The sequence below is a fragment of the Bos indicus x Bos taurus genome, chromosome 18 (genome assembly GCF_003369695.1).
Source record: "Bos indicus x Bos taurus breed Angus x Brahman F1 hybrid chromosome 18, Bos_hybrid_MaternalHap_v2.0, whole genome shotgun sequence".
NCBI classification, from domain to species: Eukaryota; Metazoa; Chordata; class Mammalia; order Artiodactyla; family Bovidae; genus Bos; species Bos indicus x Bos taurus.
In genome coordinates, this window is record NC_040093.1 from 5,203,984 (window position 1) to 5,227,522 (window position 23,539).

General features: G+C 43.2%; 2 pseudogenes across 1 annotated transcript; both read left to right on the forward strand.

Annotated features, from left to right (window-relative positions):
* The first annotated feature begins 2,342 nt into the window (after positions 1–2,342).
* Positions 2,343–2,903, forward strand: LOC113876064 (annotated as a pseudogene). The gene has a single exon (XR_003506409.1). The product of XR_003506409.1 is annotated as a 60S ribosomal protein L12 pseudogene (transcript).
* A 539-nt stretch (positions 2,904–3,442) lies between these two features.
* LOC113875828 lies at positions 3,443–13,423 on the forward strand (annotated as a pseudogene).
* The last annotated feature ends 10,116 nt before the right edge of the window (positions 13,424–23,539 follow it).

Consider the following 23,539-nt stretch of genomic DNA (forward strand, 5'->3'; position numbering starts at 1 on the left):
CACTTTCACTTTTCACTTTCCTGCATTGGAGAAGGAAATGGCAACCCACTCCAGTGTTCTTGCCTGGAGAATCCCAGGGACGGGGGAGCCTGGTGGGCTGCCGTCTATGGGGTCGCACAGAGTCGGACACGACTGAAGTGACTTAGCAGCAAAGTACCTCTAGGAAAGAAAAAAAAAAAAAACCTCAAGGGAAATGTTAAAGAGATAGGAGCTTTCAGAGAAACTCTTTTAAGAATAATTATATTTTAGAAATGTCCCTCTAAAACATTTTCTAAATTTTGGTAACCTGAATTTCTGGGGCTGTGCTACACTAACTGACGGAAGTTTATTGACTAGCTAGGTCATTTCCAAATAAAATAAGATCCTGAATCATTCATTACTGAGGACTAACTTCCTTTTACAGAGATAGTAGAGATTTTGGACTATTCATGAATAATGCTTGATGCGATCCTGAGATGTTCTCTAGAAATTTTTTTATAAAAATTATCACCGGTACTTATGTTCACCAATCTATAGAATGCTTAAGTTCTTGATTGCTTTAAGAAAGTAGGATGTGTATTTTCACTAAAGAAGGTATGAGGGATGAAATTACATTTTATGAAGGGAAAAGGAAATAGATCTGACTTACAGGTGGCAGTTTCAGGATGGGAGAACAAAGTCATGTGTACAGAAAGTGGTAAGAATATTTTATGGAAAGTGGACCCCAAGGGAAGAGTTTTGTGCAGAAATACAAGTTTTCTTGAGATGTTGAGCTGCCTTTGATACTGGATTTTAAGTGTCTTTACCTCTGAAGGGATCAGTTCTGTTTACCTTTGAAATCTTCGTTACTTTGGCTAAGTGAATATAGTCTCCCAGTGATCTATATGATTGTATCTGACTGAGTGTTATAACCCCTTTTGAAATTTGTCCACAAAACTTCCTAAATAACTTGATTTCTAGCTGACTTTGGAATGCTTCAGAGGGCCCCTGAGACATCCCAGGGAGCTATTAAACTACCTGGGTTCACTGGACATGTTACATTACATGGGAAGTACTGTTGAAGGGGTGACAGATCTCCTCATATTATGCTGTATGGTGGATGTTACTAATATAGATATCTTAAAATTATGTGAGTTCATATAGATCTGTGAAGTGAAGTGAAGTCACTCAGTCGTGTCCGACTCTTTGCGACCCCATGGGGTGTAGCCTATCAGGCTCCTCCGTGCATGGGAGTTTCCAGGCAAGACTGCTAGAATGCATTGCCATTTCCTTCCCCAGGCGGCCTTCCGACCCAGGAATCGAACTCAGGTATCCCGCATTGCAGGCAGACGCTTTACCGTCTGAGCCACCAGGGAAGCCCAGATATTTGTTTGTTTGGCCGCGCCAGATCTTAGTTGCAGCACACAGGGTATTGTTGCCCAACCAGGGTTCGAACCTGGGTCCCCTTCCTTGGGAGTTCAGAGTCTTAGCTGCTGGGCCACCAGGGAAGTCACCATAGATCTGATATGCCCTAATTAAATGTGGTCAACTATAATTCTACTTATCCTGTGAACGTGTTACGAGTCACAGCAATGACCAGGTACACTGTCAACTGCAGTTTAATCAGATTTAAACATGCCTTCTATGGTTTCACTCCGATGCCTTTGTAAGAATACTGTGACTTCATGATTTATGGAAAAGATTTTTCTAAGGTTAACCAATAAACAATTCAGACTGGAATTTAGTCGAATCTCTATGTTAATAGAACAAAGTTTTCTTAGAATGCAGCTTTCAATAAGAGATTATGAATTTCTTTCCCTTTAAGTGATTTATATTCATTTTTAAAATCTTTTGTTACTTTGGTAAAGTAAATAAGCATTCCTTAAGATTATGGTACATGTAGACAAAGCTCATTTTTCTTCTACAAAAATAACCCCTCATGCTTAGACTTTTGCCATCCTGATGTCCTTAAAACATGGCCATGGTCTGCTTGTTAATCGGGAATTAAAAATGGGTGAATAATAGCTATAAATCAAAGAGTCAGGGCTATGGGAAATCCAACATGGCTGCCTGGCTTTTCTGGGCTCCCTGACAAACCTCATTTTTATTTGATGGGTTAAAGCCTTCCCTGGCTACAGGGTTAATGCCCTCATAATGGAAAAATTATGTTTCACTGAATATTAACTTTTTTTCATTGCTAAAGCAAGTTTCTAGTTTTGTTAATTAAAGTCTAGTGTTCACTAAGATTCACTTCTGAGGTAGTTCCTTCTTATCTTGTATTTCTAAAAGATTTAATTGTGTTATTAAAAAGGATACGCTAGCTTTTTCGGCTTTGGGCTGGGAGGAGGCAAAGGTGCAACTTGCTTTGGTCGTCCCGAATCCGGGTTCGTCTGACACCAGCCGCCTCCACCATGCCGCCTAAGTTCGACCCCAGCGAGATAACAGTCGTGTACCCGAGGTGCACCGGTGGGGAAGTCGGTGCCACATCTGCCCTGGCCCCCAAGATTGGCCCTCTGGGTCTGTCTACAAAAAAGGTTGGTGATGATATCGCCAAGGCAACTGGTGATTGGAAGGGTCTGAGGATTACAATGAAACTGACCAGAACAGACAAGCCCAGATTGAGGTGGTACCTTCTGCTTCTGCCCTGATCATCAAAGCCCTCAAGGAACCACCAAGGGACAGAAAGAAGCAGAAAAACATTAAGCACAGTGGAAACATTACTTTTGATGAGATTGTCAACATTGCCTGGCAGATGCGGAATCGGTCTCTAGCTAGAGAACTTTCTAGAACCATTAAAGAGATCCTGGGGACCGCCCAGTCTGTGGGCTGCACTGTTGATGGCCGCCACCCTCATGACATCATAGATGATATCAACAGTGGCGCAGTGGAGCGCCCCGCTAGTTAAGGACTGCAAAGGAAAAAAAAAAAAAGGATCATTTGACAACAACAAAAAAATTAAAAATAAAAAAGGATACTCTAAGTTTGTTTCTAAAGCTAATCTCAGTAAGCAATCTTCAGATAAAGAATAGATGCTCCGTGATATACAAGCAGGAGATTACCATCTGGCTAGTCATTTAACAAGGCAAGTCAGATGACCTGGAGTATACTGGGCTCTACCTAATGAAAGTTCTTGACCTTTCCTTCTTACTTAGTTCTGACTAATAACTGCTAGCTCTAGCTATATCATTTTCTATGACGCTTGTTTCAGAGCATTGATTCTTATGTTACTCGATGTGTGGCTGAGCCTGTGATAAAATGCTGATATGCAGCTCCACATGCTATCAATGATTGTAATAATGTAACTCTAGATATGGGAAGAAGGGAGAAAAGGGAATATTTTCCTAGTTCAAGAGGCTTGTTAGAGAGGTATGGTCCAGAGATTTTGCTACTCACAAGGCCTGCTCTAGAAACAGCACATTGAGTGGCCTATCAAAGGATCCTTCCCTAGACCTGGGAATCAGCCTTCCCAGTGCCGCAGGACACAATGGCCAAGAAATGCCCCCAGAACATGGTCAAATATGTGGCCATGAAGGGACCCTGCTGACTGGACTCTGCCAGCTGTCTCTACAAAGATGACTTCATGATTACTGTAAGCTCCTGATTTTCAACACCCTGCAAAAGGAGTTCAGAGTAGAGATCAGAAATAAGCCACTCTGCTCTGGGAAAAACCCAGAACTGGCCTTCCAAGAGTGAGATGTTTTCAGGTAAAGATTTTATCAGCCCCAATTCTGGCTTCTTCTCGTACCTAGAGAAACACTAACGTCACGAACCAATGTCCAGTCCTGGTTTTCCTGGCTAGCCCCTGAGCAGCTTTTGTACTTCTCTTCATCTTTGGCCCATGTACCTTTAACTTTCTTGTACAGTTTGTTTTTTCTAAAATACCACAAGTTTCCAAGTGGTCCTACAAGAATATTCCCTGACCAACACCTAGACAATGCTGAAACAAGTCACCTTATCATTCCATGGACTCTCATCTCCCTCCATAAATGCTCCGTGACAGAGTAGGCAAAGGGAACCCAGAGCCCCATGGCGCCTCTGTTCAGCCTGAAGAAGCCGGAGTGGTCTTTGCCCCCTTTTCCTTGAAACTGGATTCCCAAATGTGTGAGAAGGGAAATGGGTAGATAGACGGGAGCAGGGTATCAACAAGGGCCGAAGAATTGGTCCTAAAATAAAGAGGGAGATATGTGGTGACCCAGGGACTAAAGAGCAGATAAAACCAAGGAGGGTCTCGGAATGCAGGAACCAAAAAACAACACCCTTAGCATCTTTCTCTCCCCCATGTTGTAACTGTTGATGGATTTCTGGTCCTCCTGAGCAGTATAAACGGTCTCCCCTCCTACCCCATAAGGAGAAATTGTCTTTCTTACTCTTCTCCCACCCAGTACATGTGCCTCATCCATTCAGCAAATGATCTTCAAGACCCCTATCCCACTCCTTGTACCCTGGCTGTGAGTGGAATAAGGACCCCTGGTCAACATCCGTTCTCATTTGAGCTGTCCTGCTCTTCTAACAGCATCCCCCATTCTAATAAACTTTACTTCCCTCTCATTTTGTCTCAAGTCTGGAAATTCTTTTCCAACACGACCCCAGACCCCAAAAAGGTTACTATCTTATTAGACCTGTTGAAGTCTGTAAAACAAAGTTCCAACTTAAGTATGAATTCTTACCTTAGTATTCTGTTTCATTGGGGTTCAAAATCCTCATTCATCGAGCAGAATTTTCAACATTATTAACTCAAATAACCTTGCTAAAAATGTGGCACGTTGGCCCCACTTCAGAACTCTTGGTTCAGAATACATTAAAAAAAAAAATCCTGTTTCTTTGATAAACAATTTATACTATGTCACATGAGTAGAACACTGAAGAATAAATATGCTCATGCTGCCCTGATTATTTTATAATTGCTCTTTCAGATGACAGTAGTTTCGCTAATGGCTTGTGGATCATCACTCATCCTCTTTTTTCACATTAGAAATTGGGTAGAAAGGAGTACTGTGTCAAAAATATATTTTGCAATACCAGCCAAGCCACTAAAGCACGACCAGGACTCTGAACTTGCCGTTTTCGTCTTGGATCACATAAGGAAGACTTCCCACGGCCTACTGGCATCTGTATTTTGTATTTCAGGGACGGCTGACATTCCAGGATGTGGCCATAGACTTCACTCAAGAGGAGTGGGAATGCCTGGACCTCGGTCAGCGGGAATTGTACAGGGACGTGATGTTAGAGAACTACGGGAACCTGGCCTCCTTGGGTGAGGATAACTGCCTTCCAGAATCCCTTATCTACCCACTGGGTTTTAGTTCCGTCATGTCAAGAATGTCTTCTGAAATGTTCTGCTTCCCACAGTAGTTTCAGATCTCTGCTTTCTAGGGCAAAAATGGGTATTTGTGAGTTTAGAAAAAAAGGGGATGATTCATGATGAATCGTTTTTCTTCCTTGATGTACTCTGCCTCCTTCCTTCTAGGTTCGTGGTAATTGTGAAAGTTCTGTGGTATTAAATAGTTGCACTCTCTCTTAATTTCACATTGACACTACTTACTTTTGCCTTAGTACTACTTGACCAGAATCTCAGGATCTGATGTTAGGTGTGTGTTAGTATTGTATAGCTGCTTTGAATAAAGTATTTAAGGAAATCGTTTTCTAGAACAAAATGTGTTCTCATCTCACCTGAATACATATTGGATTCGAATCTCTAACAACACAAATATTTCTTTCTCTGATAAATAGGGCTTGTCTCTAAGCTGGACCTGGTCACCTTTCTGGAGCAATTAGACGATCCCAGGAATATAAGGAGAATGGGGACAACAGCCATTTACCCAGGTAGGTATGAATGGTTGGAGATGATGACTCAGATGAGAGGTCCAAGGAGCAGGGAGGAACTCATCCTTCATCACATGGTTTTGGAAGATATGCTTCAGTGGAAATGGTTTTCAGAAACCTGGGTGTGTATCTGCTACTATCATAGAAATGTATCACCTATCCCATTCTGTATCTTAAATCATTCATGAATTTATCTCCAGTGATTACTTTACTCCATTACAGTGTGACCTAAACCTCTCCTCTTGGGTTGTGACAAACTGCATTCATTCATTGTTCTTCAATTTCGTGGGGCCCTAGGAAAACTCTGCCCATTTCTGAGTAACTGTATGACAGTCCATTTAAAGTTTCCTTCTACCTCTAGACAGAAATGTGTGTGGATTGGTAGACAAACTGCCAAACTTCTAGCAATACTGGGGATATGTTTTTGTTCTCTGGTTTATAATTTCCTATCCTCTGGGAGCGACACATAGGACCTTCTAAATACATTTCAAATTCAAGTAATTTTTCACTTCAGAAAGCCAAACCTCATGACAATGAAAGAATGCACATCTCAAGTTGACTTCAAAGTTTCTCTTTTCCTTATATGATCTCATATTAAATATCTTTAGTGGATTTCCCCAATTCTAACATGCTAAAATACGTTATTTTGTTACATCATAGAATTTTAAAATAAATTGACATAAAATCTTAGCACATTTTCCACTATATTATTAATGGTTGATTGAAACTATGATAATTTTTAAATTATATAAAGAAATATTTTTTAAAAGTTCTAATTGGAAAATAGCTGTTTTCCAATTTTGTACTCCTATACAGCAAAGAATCAATTATACATGTCCATTCAGTTCCGCGGCTCAGTCAATTCTGACTCTGCGATCATGATCTGCAGCAAGCCAGGCTTCCCTGTCCATCACCAACTCCCAGAAACTGCTCAAACTCATGTCTATCGAGTCCACGATGCATCCAACCATCTCATCCTCTGTCGTCCCCTTCTCCTGTCATCTTCAATCTTTGCTAGCATCAGGGTCTTTCTCAGTGGGTCAGTTCTTCACATCAGGTGGCCAGAGTATCAGAGCTTCAGCTTCACCATGTCCTTCCAATGAATATTCAGGACTGATTTCCTTTAGGATGGAGTGGTGTGGTCTTCTTGCAGTCCAACGGACTCTCAAGAGTCTTCTCCAACACCACAGTTCAAAAGCATCAATTCTTTGGTGCTCAGCTTTCTTCATGGTCCAGCTCTCACATCCATACATGACTACTGGAAAAACCATGGCTTTGACTAGATGGACCTTTGTCAGCAAAGTAATGTTTCTGCTTTTTAATATGCTGCCTAGGTTGGTCATAGCTTTTCTTCCAAGGAGGAAGGCTCTTTGACTTTATTGCTTTGGTCACCATCTACAATGATTTAGGAACCCCCCAAAATAAAGTCTCTCCCTGTTTCCACTGTTTCTCCCACCGATTGCGATGAAATGACCTGACCGGTGCCGTGATCTTCATTTTTTGAAGGTTGAGTTTGCACCCACTTTTGCACCTTTTGCACCCACTTTCAGTTTCATGAAGAGACTCCTCAATTCCTCTTCGCTTTCTGCTATAAGGGTGGTGTCATCTGTATATCTGAGATTATGGATATTTCTCCCTGAAATCTTGATTCCAATTTGTGCTTCATCCAACCCGGTATGTCACATGATGTACGGTGCATATAAATTAAATAAGCAGGCTGACAATATACAGCCTTGATGTACTCCTTTCCCCATTTGCAATCAGTCCGTCGTCACATGTCCAGTTCTCACTGTTGCTTCTTGACATGCATACAGGTTTCTCAGGAGGCAGGTAATGTAGTCTGGTGTTCCCATCCCTTAAAGAATTTTCCAGTTTCTTGTGATCCACACAATCAAAGGCTGTGGTGTAGTCAATACAGCAGATGTAGTTGTTTTTCCAGAACTCTCTTGCTTTATATATGATCCAAGGGATGCTGGCAATTTGATCTCTGGTTCCTCTGCCGTTTCTAAATCCAGCTTCAAGAGCTGGAAGCTCTGGGTTCATGTACAGTTAAAGCCTGGCTTGGAGAATTTTGAGCCTTTGCTACTGTTTGAAACGAGGGAAATTGTGCAGTAGTTTGAGCGTTCTTTGGCACTGCCTTTCTTTGTGATTGGAATGAAAACTGACCTTTTCCTGTCCTGAGGCCACTGCTGAGTTTTCCAAATTTGCTGGCTTATCGAGTGCAGAACGTTAGCACTATCATCGTTTAACTTCAAACAGCTCAGCTGGATTTCCATCACGTGCACTAGCTTTTTGGTCGTCATGCCTTCCAAGGCCGACTTGACTTTGGACGCCAGGATGTCCGTTACTAGGTGAGTGATTGTACCATCGTGGTGATCTCAGTCATTAAGATCTTTTGTTTTTTGTATAGTTCTTCCATGTATTGCTGCCACCTTCTCTTAATATCTTTTGCTTCTTTTAGGTCCATCCCGTTTCTGTCCTTTATTCTTCCCATCTTTGCATGAAGTAGTCCCAGTACCTCTATTTTTCTTAAAGAGATCTCTAGTCTTTACTGTTCTATTGATCTCCTTCTCATTTAGGTCTCCATAGAGTAATAAGTAGACTTCCCTGTTTTAGTCATAGTTTTAAAGTCCCTCTTCTTTTTTAATTTCTTAAAACTAGTACTGTATTAAGTTTCTCTTATTTGTTTCCAGCTTCCTCGGACATTTCCCTATGTGTCCTCTGTTTCTGGTTAGTTCTCTGTCACTATCACTTATGATTTGTAGATTGAAACATCTAATAGGCCATTCTCAGAAACATGTGTGGCAAGAAGTGGAATTAAAAATTACTGGCACCTAGGATTTCTGAAAGTGAGTGTTTGGTGTCTCCACTTAAGATGACTAAAAGCAAGAATTAATCATTAGATTGCCTATCACCTCTTAGTTCAGTGGTCCTTGGGGGTTTTCATCTTGTTTCTTCCCCTATAACGTATTTCTGTGCCATATCATTTTGTCCAGCGTTCTGTTTGTGGTCTCTGTTTTGATGGGTTCAGGAACCTAGTTAGTCTTCCTTCTGGTATCTGTCCCTTGGTGGGTGAGGTTGGTCCAGACGTTTGTGCCCTTATCCTCTCTTGATCTGTGCTTTGATGGTGGTCACTGTGACCAGAGCCCATCAGGCATATTCAGGGCTGTTGTTCCCTTGTTCTGTGGGTGTTACTGCCCTCTTTTTGGTGGTGCCTGCTCCCTGCGTGGTGGTATAGAGCCCCCAGATGATTCTTAGCTGTGATTCTGATCTGTGGTACCAGGCTGCTGGGACTGGAGCACACGCACTGGGAGAGAAGTCACTAAGTATTACTCTTGTGGGGATGTTCACCTCAGGGTGTGCCCTGTTGTGCCCTCTCCTGCATTCTGTAAGCTCTCATGTTATGTAGTGTTGGCACTGTTCTTGGCCCCACCCTAACCGAGGGCATGATGGCCCGTGGCCCTGTGGTCTCTCAGATGTTGTTTTCACAAGTTCACCATCATAGATTCAGTGAAGTCAGGTCCTGGGATTGCATTCAAAGTGGAGCTGGAGCCACTGTGGTGCTATGGGGCAGCTCAGGCTCTGTCCTGGCCCAGCCCCTTTGTGTGGGAGCCCACAAAGCTTACAGCTGCCAAAGCTATACCTGCCATGAATGAGAGAGCCCTGGTATTTGATTCAGATGCTCCGTAGGGGCTAAGGTTACAAAGCCGGTTGTGAGTGTAAGACCATGGATTGTGTTGCTGGGAGGAGAGGTTTCAGCTTTTCTTCTTAATCCCTGAGGTTCAGCTGTACTTTCAGCTCCATCTGTGCGTGTGGCCAACTCACAGGTTCTGCTCTTGATGCTGCCCCGGAGCACAGGGGTCTGTTGATTGTGGAGGAGGTCCACGGGGGAGGCCATGGCTGGGGGATCAAATGACCTACATGGGTGGAGTTCTTCATAGTCCCTGCTGAGCACGGGCCGGTATAAGGGACAAGGGATGCAATGGGCTTCCTGATTGGGCATCACTCACCAATGGCACTCTGCTCTCTGGTGGTTCAGGCTTCGACCACAAGCATCTCCTTTTCAGAGCTCCTCCCTCACTCCCATCGCTTCAGGCTGTTTCCTCACAGCCAACAGCAGTCGTCTGCCTCAATCTGCTCTCCAAACCCCACCTTTCAGCACCCAGCACTTGTCTGCATTGGTGGAAAAGCCTCTAGGGCTGGATGGGCAAGGCTGGGGTCAGTACCCTGTGTGCAGGTCTCACTCTGTCCTGCTGCCACACGGTGGTTGCTGTGTTCTCTTCCCACAGAGAATGAGGCTCTCCTTCTGTCCAGACTGAGCTCCCCCAGTGAGGGGCTTCCCGGGATATGGAGACCTCTCCTCACTTTCATCTCCCCACAGGGTTGCAGGCCCCAACCCAATTTCTCTCCTCTTCCTTTTCCTTCTTCCTGCTCTCCTCTTTCGTTTGTCCTGCGTAGCTCAGCAGGAATCTTTCTTGTCTTTTCAGATTTCCGAGGGCCTCTGCTAGTGTTCATCTGGGCTCTGTGAGAATTGTTCCATTTCTCATTCATTTGTGGAGAGAGAGATGAGTCCACATCTGCCTAAGCCTCAGGCATCTTGATCCTTGGGTCTCTATTTTACTTTTAAACTAGCGATGGTCATCAATTTTCTCTAATCTTTAAAGATATTCACTGAGAAAAGCAGGGAAAATTACTTGTTATTTGGTATCTTTCAGCTATGTCTCCACAAGACACCCAACATTTGTTGCTGAAGAATCCAGCATTAGAAGATGTATTCCCCAAACCCAACCTAAGAATATGTCAAACATTTCACCTCCGAAACCTAAATTTATTGAAAGACTGGGAATATACGAGGGTAAATGAAAGACAGAGAGGATGTTTATATGGATATAAAGAAATGAAGACAGTTATACGTAATGCTAATGTTACTGGAAAAATAAATGATCAACGTGTGCCAAAATGGGAAAAACACCAAGTTCAGTCTTCAACGTCGACTGAGAAATGTAGGTGTTTAAGAAAAGATGTCCCTCCTTTTTTGAAACATACTTGTTCTCTAAAAGGGAACATGGAAAATCTGAAAGGTAATCTAGTCTCTACTGCAAATACTCATTCAGACAATTCTGAAGGTAGGCTTCGACTAAACATGCATTCAAGCATGTCTGAATACCTACAATTTAACAATGAGAGGACAAACTCACAATTTAATCAATTTGAGGGATCCTTGAGGAGGGGGTCATTTTTCTTCCCACAAAAGATATTTTCTCTCCATTCCAAGATGTATAATGTTGATGATAATGGAAGAGACGCCCTCCAGCCATCATTGTTCAGTACATCTCGTGATATGGTTAATACACAGGAGCTTTGCATGTATAATAAAATGAGTCAGGCCTTAAGGAAGAGCTCCAGCTCCAATAATCACAGGAGTATTTATGGTGGAGTGAGAAGGTATTCAGGCAGTGAAACGGGGTATATGGTTGAAGGAGACTCAAACCTTATGAAACATCGGGGACCTGAGTCTTCAAACAAGGATTCTAAAAGTAAGACATTTAGAAATACCTTTGATCAAATGGCAGGTTTTTCTCTAGATAAGAGTACTTGTAGTGAAGAGAGGACTTTTCGTGAATATGGTAAGGTTTCTAATCAGTCTTCAGAACTTATTCAACAGCAGACTGTTCAGAATCCACAGAAAGAAAACAAGGGTAATATATGTGGGAATGTCTTCAGTAAAGCATCCAATCTAAGTAAACATAGGAAAATCCATACAGGAAGGAAACCTTTCAAATGTACAGATTGTAGCAAAGCGTTTAACCGTCGTTCACATCTTACTCAACACCAGCGAATTCACACTGGAGAGAAACCTTATAAATGTGTAGAATGTGGCAAAGTCTTTCCTTACAGTTCAAGTCTTACTGAACATCAGCGAATTCACACTGGAGAGAGACCTTATAAATGTACAGAATGTAGTGTAGCCTTTGTCTGTTCCTCACATCTAACCTATCATCAGCGAATTCATACTGGAGAGAAGCCTTATAAATGCAAAGAATGTAACAGAGCCTTTCATAGTCGCTCACTTCTTAATCGACATCAGCGAATTCATTCTGGGGAGAGACCTTATAAATGTAAAGAGTGTAACAAAGCCTTTTTTCTGCCCTCACATCTTATGAAACATCAGCGAATTCATACTGGAGAGAGGCCTTATGAATGTAAAGAACGTATCAAAACCTTTATCCTTAGCTCACATCTTACCCAACATCAGCAAATTCATACTGGAGAGAAAACTTATCATTGTACACAGTGTGGCCAAACCTTTATTTGTCATTCAAAGTTAATTGTACATCATCGAATCCATACTAGGGAGAAACCATACAAATATAAAGAATGTGGCAAAGCCTTTTTTACGAGTTCGGACCTTTGTCATCATCAGCGAATTCATAGGGCGGATAGACGTTATCAATGTACAGAATGTGGCAAGGCTTTTATTACGCGTTCTAGGCTTACTAAACATCAGCGAATACATACTGGGGAGAGACCATATTCATGTGTTGAATGTGGCAAAGCCTTTACTTGCAACTCAACACTTACTGAACATTGGCGAATTCATACTGGAGAGAGACCTCATAAATGTAAAGACTGTAACAAAGCCTTTCATCGTCGCTCATTGCTGACTCAACATCAGCGAGTGCACACTGGAGAGAGACCTTATAAATGTACTGAATGTGGCAAAGCCTTTGGTCGCTACTCAACGCTTTCTACACACCAGCGAATTCATACTGGAGAGAGACCTTATAAATGCACAGCATGTGGCAAAGCTTTTAGTCGGAGTGATCATCTCTCTAAACATCTGAGAACACACACTAGACAGAAACGCTAGTAATGGCACAAGTGATGGAAGAGATTTTCCCTAAATGTGCATCAGAAAACACAAGAGTTTATACGAGAAGCCTATGGAGATGATGTAGCAAATATGTAGAAAGGCATTTAATCAAAAGTTAAATCGAAGTAAATATCAGAGATTGCCTAATAGAAGGCATTTCATCAGTCCTCTTTTCTGAAGTTTCTCTGAAGGAGAATGACTGTAGGGAGTACTCCATAGTTAAAACACATAGAAAGTGGATATATTAGCATAAATCGTGAGAAGAAGGTTGATGGTGAGAAAGTTACAATTCTTAGTAATGTATGTATGCTTGTTAATAATGACGTGATTTGAGATTATTTGAAGTGAATGTTATTAAGCCCTCAAATCATCCATACTATGCTTTGTTTCTAGTGTGTTTGCAGACATAGATTTTTGATAGTTTATTAAAGATTAGCCTTTTATATTGTGTTGCAACCATTTCTATCTATCCTCCATTAGAAGATGAAGGATACCGTAGTGTAAAATGGACAATGACCATCTAAATGGACGTGTTTGGCATTGATGTGAAATATCTGGATGTTGCCATGATGTAGTGATCATTGAATCTTTCCATGTTGTAAAGTAAGCAGAAGTCGGTTGTAAGGTTTCAATAGTAATATCCTTGATTTTAAGAAGAACACAATGACAGTTCACTGCAATGTAGGTGTATCTTTATAATATCAACACAGGTCATGATTATTCCTTGACACTGTTGAAATAAACACAGCTTTTGTGATAACCTCGAAATGTATTAGAAACTTCCTTGAAAAGGCATGGAATTAGTGTATACCATGCTTGCTAAGTGCTTCCTAGCCTTTGTTTGGTAAGCCATAAAAATCACAAGTCTCACATCATTATAACAGAGAAATGAATATCTTTCTCTGTACTTTTGATCTGTACTTAATCATGGATCATGCCGTGGATTGTAAAAGGTTTTATTTCAACTATGTGTGCAGTTAATACATGGTTATTAATAAAAGTGAATGGCTTTTCGTGTTTCGGTTGATTGTAATGATGGAAATGTTAACCCACCACCAACAGTAACCTCTCCCACCTTATTTAAGGTTGTAGTGAAGGGACCACAACGAACTGTTTGGTAGCACAGAGAGATGTCATATGTGGAATTACTTGACTCACTGGCTTTAAACTTCTCATAACTTCATATACATTCCCTCACTTCTTTGTTGTATCTCCTCTCCCATTTTGTAACTACTTGGACACTGACGATTCTAATAAGAAGGATGATACAGAGTATTGTTGACAGGTTCCCTAAACTGCTCCATTCTGTTGCTGCCTCAGCATCTGTCTGGGAGCAGGCAGCCTGCACTTCCCTGAACTCAGACCAGCAGTCCTATGAGCACCTGCATGAGATGACCACCTTACTTGAGACCAGCAGTCTTGCTGAACCCCAGGGTCTATTCACAGACCCCCTTCAATCCCACCGAGAGAGTCAATTTCTAGGTAGGTTTTTAAGTCCGGGGGTCCGCCAGGAGAGAAGGATCTGGAATTCTCAAGGAGGAAAAAAGGAAAAAAGCTTTGTTTTGTTTTTTTCCCCTCTACATTTCTGAGGATTATATAACAATCGTATATCCTGCTTGAGGACAGTCTCTGGGAAAAAAATATTCTGGCCAATCGTGTTATCTTACAATGTAAAATATTGCAGTGGATCTAGTGAGGTTTTTACAACCTTTGGATATTGTTTTGATTCACTGTAATAACTAATTAAAAGTATATAACCCCATTGCTAACACTGGCGAGGGGGCATTCTTTCTGCCACCTTCTGATGTCTATGTCAAAAACTTTCTCTTTCTTATACTTTAATAAAACTATTATGCAAAAACTCTAAACTATTAAGCCTCGTCTCTGGCTCCGAATAGAATTCTTCTCCTCAGGAGGCCAAGAATCCAGGCGTCTTTTGTGGTTCAGCAACAACCTTTCATCTTGGGGGCTCTTCCGGGACTCTTCAGGACAAGGTGAGGATGCGTGGAGCTGTAGTTCTTTGTACTGCTAGGGAACATGTCTTTTGCTGTACTTCACTACCTCTACAGTGTGCTTGTGTGAATGAATGAGATACCTTGCGTGAATCAACTGAGGAGCCCTGCTCTGCAGTTCCTCGGTGACCTCATATGGCTATGGCAGAAACCTGTACCAACGTGCCAATGCCAAGAGGCACCCAGTGTCTCCTTCGGGCAATGACTAGAAATGGGCAAAGCGTGTGGATCGAACTCTCATTTCTTGGTCAAACTTTCCAGTCTCTGATCATTTCATGATTTCTTGGGAACTAGAACTATTAACCAATCTGCCAGATCCTAGACTTTCAAGGGGCTTGTGATCTATGCCCTTACTGTGTAGTGTTACTTAGTTCTCCAGCTTGGATTGGTAGTCAGGAAGCGCCTAGCCTCGCTAGGTATGGAAAGTCAGGAAGCTAGATGGAGCTCTAGCTCCATGAGTATCTGAAGTTAAAGATTACTCAGATTGGAGGTGCAATGGGTTTCTTCCTTTGGCAACACTAGCTGTTAGTGGACCAGAGGCGGCTTTGAAAAGTTGAAGGCATGAACTGTACCCTCAGCCCTACATTAGCTAAAGTCTGTCAGGAGACCAGTTTTCTTGGGTCGACATGTTACCCCCAAGCTTTACTCCAAGCCCGATGCACCCTAAGTCCTTAGGCTATTCTCCCTTTGAGATCTTATATGGGAGAAACCCCCAGTGACAGGAAAACTCAAGGGAAGCCCCCAACAACTAGCTCACCTGGAGGTGTCCCAACACCTTCAGATCCTGGGACAAATCTTCCACCATATCGCCTGAAAACCCTAGAAAGGGCACCCATTCCTTTGGGCAATTCGGTTCATGCTTACCAGCCAGGAGATGAGGTAAGGGTTGAGTATTGGAAGAAAATGACCAAGTCAGCTAGTTGGGACAGGCCCTCACATGGTTGTCTGGGCAATCATATTGCTGTTAAAGTTACAGGCATCATCTCTTGGATCCACCTCACCAGAGTCAAGAAGGCAGCAACTTCCTGTGATGAGGACAGCTAGAAAACAGTTCAGGACCCCAGATTTCCCGTCAAGGTCTGGTTCCAAAAACAAGAGCCCTCACTCACCAGAGACGCTGAGCCCTGCTCTAGTCGCTCCAGAAGCTGACTAGTCCACGCACGGCAGACGCTTGAGGATTCCTCAGCCGTGCTCCAGCCACACTGCGGCAGCTCGCTGATCAACGCTCAGCAGAAGCTTGAGGATCTGGCTATCCAGATATTAATGGATTTCTATTGTCAACCCTGGCCTCTATCCCTGATTGGTATTACTGCTGTGCTGTTCACTACAGGACTAGCTTCAGTCACAGCGCAAGTGTAGGATTTGGGTCAGAAGCTGCGGTTAGCTGTCTGTTATCTCACTGTAGCGGCAAGCTTCATTCTAATTAGATGTTTCTTATGATCGATTCTCCCTACTATCTAAATTGCTCACAGTATAGCTGACCCCCTTCACGATAGGCTCAGTTGCTATAGTGGTGACCACCCAAAGATGGGGAGAAAACCTTTTGCTAGTGCTCAGTTACCTGTTATGTGCAGGCTGCTTTGGAGCCTTTTGCTGTCCCTTGCCGTAACAGATGGAGCCCTTCCTTCTCCATCACGCACCTGTCAACATTAAGGTCAACCCTTGGAAAATCGCCTATTCAACCATCAGCTAGAACAATGTATAGATAGCCTATCCTATAGGCGGATCACTTACTGTCTTTCTGATCAGGTGATGTATATCCAGGGTCCTGGTGCCAAAAATGTTTCCCAGTTATGTCCCCCACTGCCGCTACCTTTTCCCAACCAGAGGAACCAAACCCCAGGGGCATCCCGACACCATGGCATTGCCATCATGCTCCTGGGCCTCCGTCTACCCCCAAATGCCACGTAGATGTTACAATACAGGACAGCTGTCTGTCTGCCAAATAAATGGAAAAACCTACTGGACAGGGACAATAATGCAGACAAATGAAATCACGGACCAACTTTGCCCTTAAAAATCAGCCTCTGAAAAAAAAAAAAAAAAAAAAATCAGCCTCTGCCTGTTGGCAGTACGACCGAGGTTACAGAGTTAACTCCCCCTTAGACCTTCATCTGTACCAGGTTCTCAGCACAACTCTTCACGTTCTAAAGGACACCATCCCCCAGCTGGCCAGGGATTGCTGGCTTTGCTCATCCTTAGGAACTCCACGGTATTTAGCTTCACCAGTAACATGAAATATTGCAGCAGCCTTGGGAACTCGTAAAGATCCACCCTTACAAGGGCAAGTCTTAAGGGCAATTGAGTTAACTCAAAAGGCTCCAGATGATTTAAAAATGATGGAAGAACTGAAGCTGTAGTCAATTTAGCCTGGGACAAATATAATCAAACTATAAAAGGTGAGTTGCCCACTCTTCTTCACACAGACATAATATGGTGCCCCTCCATCAAGGCCTTTTCTTGGTTTGTGGGCCAGATGCTTACTTATGTCTCCCAATCAGTGGATGGGTATCTGCACCTTAGCTTTCCTCACTCCCCAGATGAATACTGGCCCTAACAACCAGACTCTCACGGTGCCTCTGACAGCACACTTGCGGTCAAAAAGACCCATCCAGTTTATCCCCTACTTTGGTTCCAAAATTTTGGCTGGGATAAGTATTGGAACAGGAGGATTGCTTCATCAATCACCTTCTACCATATACTATCCAAGGACTTCACATGAAGGAGGAAACAGAACACGCTCTATCTTGAAAGCAGGACTCCATCTTGGCCTGGACTGTGGACCTTGAGCTATATGCCCAATATCTATGGAAATGAAATATCCACTAGAAAACCAGGCCCTCTGGAAGGAAGAGGCCCAGGGCTCTCTGTGACCTAAAAGAATGTCCTAATTATCTGTGTAACTGAATAGAATCATATGTTCTATTATGATTACTGGGGTATGACCACAGGCCTATTGATAATTGTCGACTGTTAACGACCTAGGCTTAAGGCATATGATTGCGGGTTAACTTTGATTGTATCTTTCTTTTTCCTTTGTTCAGACTAGTTTCAGGGAACCTTATACACATAGGGTATGTAAGTCTTTCACAAAAACTGGTTGGGGTGCTTGGGTAAGAGGAGACTCTGCCTTGAGCCCGCCGGTGTAATAAACTGCACTACACTATCTGCATTGTCTTTCTGAGTGAGTTCGTTTCCCAGAACACGTAGCTACAACACAGAGACGACATTGAGAGAGTAGCCACATCTTTAGTGGCCTTACAGGACCAGCTGGATTCTTTGGCTGAGGTGGCTTTACAGAATAGGAGAGGGCTAGACCTATTGACAGCTGAAAAGGCAGGCCTCTGCCTCTTCTTGAATGAAGAATGCTGCTTTTATATAAACCAATTAGGAATAGTAAGAGACATGGCCTAACAGCTAAGGGAATGAATCATGAAAAGCAGCAAGGAACTAGAAAATTCCTGAAGTAATTGGAACAATATCTGGAGCTGGGCATCGTGGCTTCTCCCTTTAACCGGTCCTCTGTTCATGTTCTTAGAGGTGCTTTTGTTTGCCCCTTGTGTTCTCAGAGATATTACCCAGTTCATAACCTCTCGAATCCAGAAAGTTGCAAATGTTAATAGCTCAGTATAGTCTCCTAACTGACCTGGAGCTCTGAATATCCTATCGAACATGAGATGATGCTTTCTGCAATGAGTGATAGAAGCATCAAGAGGGGCCAATGAAGAGGAAAATGTCAAATTTTTACATAACTTCCTGCTCCTTCTGCCTCCATAACTCAGTTTGCTCTTTGCAAGCCTTAATCACATAGGTCTCAAAAAGTGGGGACTCAAAATACTAGGGACTGGAATTTATCTCACTCCCCCTTGTTCTGTTCCTTGCAATTGCCCTAGCCCCTGCAAATCTGCAAACTCTCTTAATCATGCCTGCCCAAGTATAAAAACTCTGTAACCCCTTTGTTTGGGGCTCAGAGCTCTGAGTGTTATGTTCTTAGGGCCCGCCCGGATAATAAACCCGAGTAATCCAACTCTCCGAGTGCGGTGCTTCGTTTCTGCAACAATGGAAACACTTTCAGCCTCAGCGTCTCTGAAGTTGGAGGTCCCTTGCCTGCAGACAGGTGGTCACAGTGCAAATCATTTTGTGAAACATGTTTCCTCAGGCTGCAGAGGGCAGTGAAAAAACCCTAAGTACTCAGGGTGTCCTGTGCCTTCCAAAGTGGCATTAGCGGTCAAGAACCGCTTGGCAATGCAGGATACACCAGAGAGGTGAGTTCCATTCCTGGGTCAGGAAGATCCCCCGGAGGACGGCATGGAACCCATTCCTGTATTCTTCCCTGGAGAGTCCCCATTGGCAAAAGAGCCAGGCGGGCTACAGTTCATGGGGTGCCAAAGAGTCAGACTTAGCACGCTAAAGGCAAGGCATCTTTGGGAAGAGTTCTGAGAACAAAGCTTTGCAGGAACCCAAGGCCCCCAGGTGATTCCCGCCAAGCACGCATTCCCCACCACCCCTCCCCCAAGAGCTCTGGCAGAGGAGACATAGGGCCACACCCATCCGAGAAAGAGCCCCTCCCCAGGCAAGCAGCCCAGCAACCTTTCTTTCTCGAAGTTCCCGCCCTAATCCTCAGCTCCAGAGAGGTCTCAGGAGTGCGGAGTGTGAGGCTGCAGCGCAGGGCTCCTAAATGGGGTCTTCACCCGCCGTGTTTCAAAACCCTCATAATGTGTGTCAGCTAGCCCAGTGGTCGGGTGCATAGTCTCCCGTGAATTGTACTGTGACCTGTTCTCAGTAATGCAAAAAGAAAGGAGAGCTCTCAGGGGTGGTCTGCAAAGAGAGTGCACCAAAGGTAAGCACCAAACACCAAATGTGATTAGCATATCAGATTAGTCTTGATTGCCGCCTACAGATCTGGAAGGAAAGCGAAAAAAAGGCTCAGAAAACGGCGGGGGAAACAGGAAGGTTCTTTCTTCAGTTTCACTTCATCAGTTGCAGGTGAAAGAGCTATGTGGATGCCTTCGAAGGTATTTTCTCAAGCTGTGGATGTGAGTTTTTGAAATAACATCCCCAGGAAAGACTCACGGCAGCAGGAAGAAGAGGAGGAAATGGCAGCTTCTCAGGTAAGTGTCCTGTCCCGGGTCTGGGAATGTGTCTGCTTTTCCTCCTGAAATGCCTGGACTGAGAACCTGCAAACCTTTAGTTCTCTGAGTCTAAGTTTTCTCCCTGGGGGATTTGGTGTTGCCTTCTTATTTTCCCCCCTTTTTTCTTATAATAGTGAAGAACTGCTCTTTAGATTAACTTCTCCGTTAAATCCCAGAGCCTCCTATCCATTGTCTGTATCCCGGCTTTCTCTAGAGCATGATGAATTCTCGAAATGAATTAGTGACGTTGAGTTGTTCACTATATGCCCTTTGTGCGAGATCAACACGGGGAGGCACTGGTACCAGAGATCCCCACTGGGATGTGGTCTGGTGTTAGGATCATCGTGAAGTAGGGGAAATGCTGTGATGAATTTACATACGGATGCAGCTTCAGCTCGTTAGAACCGGAGTTACAGATTGTCCTTATAGAGTGAACTCAGTGGTCCACAGTTCTTCAGAAAAGTTTCAGAAATAAAAACGTTGCAGAGACTGCGCTCTATCGATAAGTGAAACTAGCTACTTAAATGTAGTGCAGTTCACTTGAGTGCAGTTCAGTCGCTCCTTCGTGTCCGACTCTTTGCGACGCCATGAATCGCAGCACGCCAGGAGTCCCTGTCCATCACCAGCTCCAGGAATTCACCCAAACTCATGTCCATGGAGCAGGTGATGCCATTCAGGCATCTCATCCTCTGTCGTCCCCTTCTCCTCCTGCCCCCAATCCCTCCCAGCATCAGAGTCTTTTCCAATGAGTCAACTCTTCACATGCGGTGGCCAAAGTATTGGAGTTTCAGCTTTAGCATCAGTCTTTCCAAAATTAGGCCACAGATCAGGAAAGGCATATATGAAGTGAAATTTGCTTATGACACATTCTAAAAGTATTTACTTATTCGGCTGCCCTGGTTCTTCCTTGTGGTAGGTAGGATCTTCAGTCATCCTCGTAATTTTCAGCTTCTTTGATTGTGACATGTAAACTCTTAGCTACAACATGTGGGATCCAGTTTCCTGATCAGGGAAAGAACCAGAGCTCTGTGCATTGGGATCTCAGAGTCTTAGTCACTGGAGCATCACAAACTGCCCAAACTAATATGTTTTAATGATAGATTGAGATCATAGTTTCCATAATAGTGCCAAAATACCCATGCAATGATAATGCATTCCTCCATGTACTTCTTACTCCATGACTCATGTTCACCGGTTTAGGTGTTTCTGTGAGATTCCCATGCTATGAATTTGTTTTTCTCCAGTTGACTTGAACACTCACCTGTGTTTAGCAGAGATACTGGGTTTGAGGAGTGGCGGTTTTCATCCCAAGCCCAGGCCTGATCTTTTCCAGTACACTCCATGCTCACATCACAGAGTCTCATCACAGCTTTGTATTTTCCAAAATGTTCACAAGAATCTTATTAGTCCTAATCTATGCTCAACTGTATTAAAATTTAAAATACAGCTCATTGCTGTATTTTAAAATGTATTAAAACTACAGCACATTTTTAATCCATTCATAATTACCTGAGTTTAGTGACAGGAAACTTTTTCTCTCTTCCTCCTAATGAGTGTATAGCCCTATTTGAGTGTATGTCTGTACTCAGTGGAGATGAGTTTGACTAGGCTCCGGGAGTTGGTGACTGACAGGAAGCCCTGGGATCCATGGGATCCCAAAGAGGTGGACACGATTGAGCGACTAAACTGAACTGGACTGTATGTATGAAAATATTAGCATGACTTGATCAATTTTCTTTTCTTCTTTTTTTTTTTTTGGTTAGTTTTTTTTGAAGAACTCTGTGGAAGGCAATGACTACCCAGTCCAGTATTCCTGTTTGGGAATTTCTTGGACAAAGGAACCTGGCAAGTTAGAATCTATGGGGTCACAAGAATTGGACATGACTGAGTGAATGAAACTTTTCTTGTCTTTAGTATTCTTTACAGTTACAAAAACTTCTCTCACCTTTTCTTAGAGCTGTCCCTGTGAATCTGTCATTAGTTAAAATTTCATTAGTTAAAATCTAAATAAACTGAAGTAAAGTTTAAGCTCTGCTATTCAATGGCTGTTTGATAAAATATGTGCCAAAAGGTATAAGAGCACCATTACTGATTTTGCGTTATTTCAAGGCATCCACCCCCAGCACGACAACTTCGGTCCACCGTGTCAGGAACACAGTGGTTGAGGCCAAACAGAGACCACTGTCACCTGGCCACCGCCTCCCCGATATATTGTACAGCGGATTCCTCAGCCTTCTTCCCTGTAGCTTTCACTTCTTTCCCTTTTTCCCGGGCTGATTTACAGGAGCCTGGGTGTTGCCTCTGAGCCATCCCAAGAGTGCCTTCTCTTTTGAGGGAATCACCAAATGGTGAGTCACCAGGTTGCTGCAGGGAATCTCTGTCTATCTCTGCCCGTGTCACGTGATGACTTAGCTGCAGGGTTCTCAGCGGTCACCTCACACTGTGGGACACGACTGTTGGGTCAGTCGGCCGTTCTGTGCCATTAGTCACTCGGAGAGACCACTGGGGGAAAAGGGACGCCTTTCTGTCAGCCAGTGACTCTCAGTACTCCCATTCTATGGTAGATAGGCTAAGAGTGGTTTCTGTTATATCCCAGGAGGCTCTCTCATTCTCAACCCTTGGCTACATTGTCAGAAACTGGAAAAGTTTGACCCTCCAAAAGGCCTGGCTCCAATACAAATGGGGGACCCCCAGGAATGGCCTCTGAGTGGCACGCTAGGTTTTGCCAAAAGACGGGAAAGACTCCAAATTTCCTTCCGTTCTGTTGCCTCCCTGTCTCCTGTCCCTCTCTGTGTCTCTCCATCAGATTTCCTAGATGACCCCTACTCGGCCGTTCATATCCACATGATCTGTAGGAAAGGATTCTGAGGTTCCCTTTGGTCCAGCTCTTTCTTCTATATTCAAAAGCCTGAAGGATCAAAAACTGTCCTAACATTCTGAAGAATCCCCTTCTAAGGAAGCTGATCTCTCAGGTGGAGAGGGAACCAAGCTTCCCCCACTCCTGAACATCCTAAAAAATTCCCTTCTGACTACTCCTGTTTCTCAGGTCTGGGAAGGACCAAGCTTCCCCCACTCCTGCAAATTCCCTTAACCCTTCAGATTCTTCTGATGTTCCAAAGACATCACCTCCCACCAGAGTGGCAGTCCAAAATTTTTATCAGCTGAAAGATCTGAGTCAATTTGAACATTAGTTGGTCTATATTTTAGCTATAAAACTAAGACTACACAAAGGAAAGATGACTTTTGACACAGGATGGCCGTGATATTCTTTAGACTCTGGAGAAAACTGGTTAAAATGAAATTTTCTTTCCCTTGGAAACTGCAAAACTGGCTGTTTTTGCATTTGCATTTAAAAACAACTAGCTTGTTAAAAGTCCTGCCTAGAGCAAAGCTTGAAGTTAGGCCTTTCCGTGTCCTTGAAATACACTGTCCACTTTGCCTTAGACCTGACTCAGCCTTGGGCAAATCAGAACTTCAAGCCAAACAAACAAACAAAGAGGGTCAAAGAGATGTTTTAAGTCTCAGGCAGGAAACTATGAGGTCTCTGTCTATTGTCTGGATATATGTATATCTCAGTGTGCACTCTTTTTTTTTTTTTAATGCTGAAGTTCTAAATGAGTTCTAATTTAATTGGCCTAAAGGAAAGTAAACACTTGCAAATCAGACAATTCTAAGTACAAGTGAAATTAAACTAAATGAATTTCATATTCTCGTGAACTGGGAAATATTCAATATTAAAA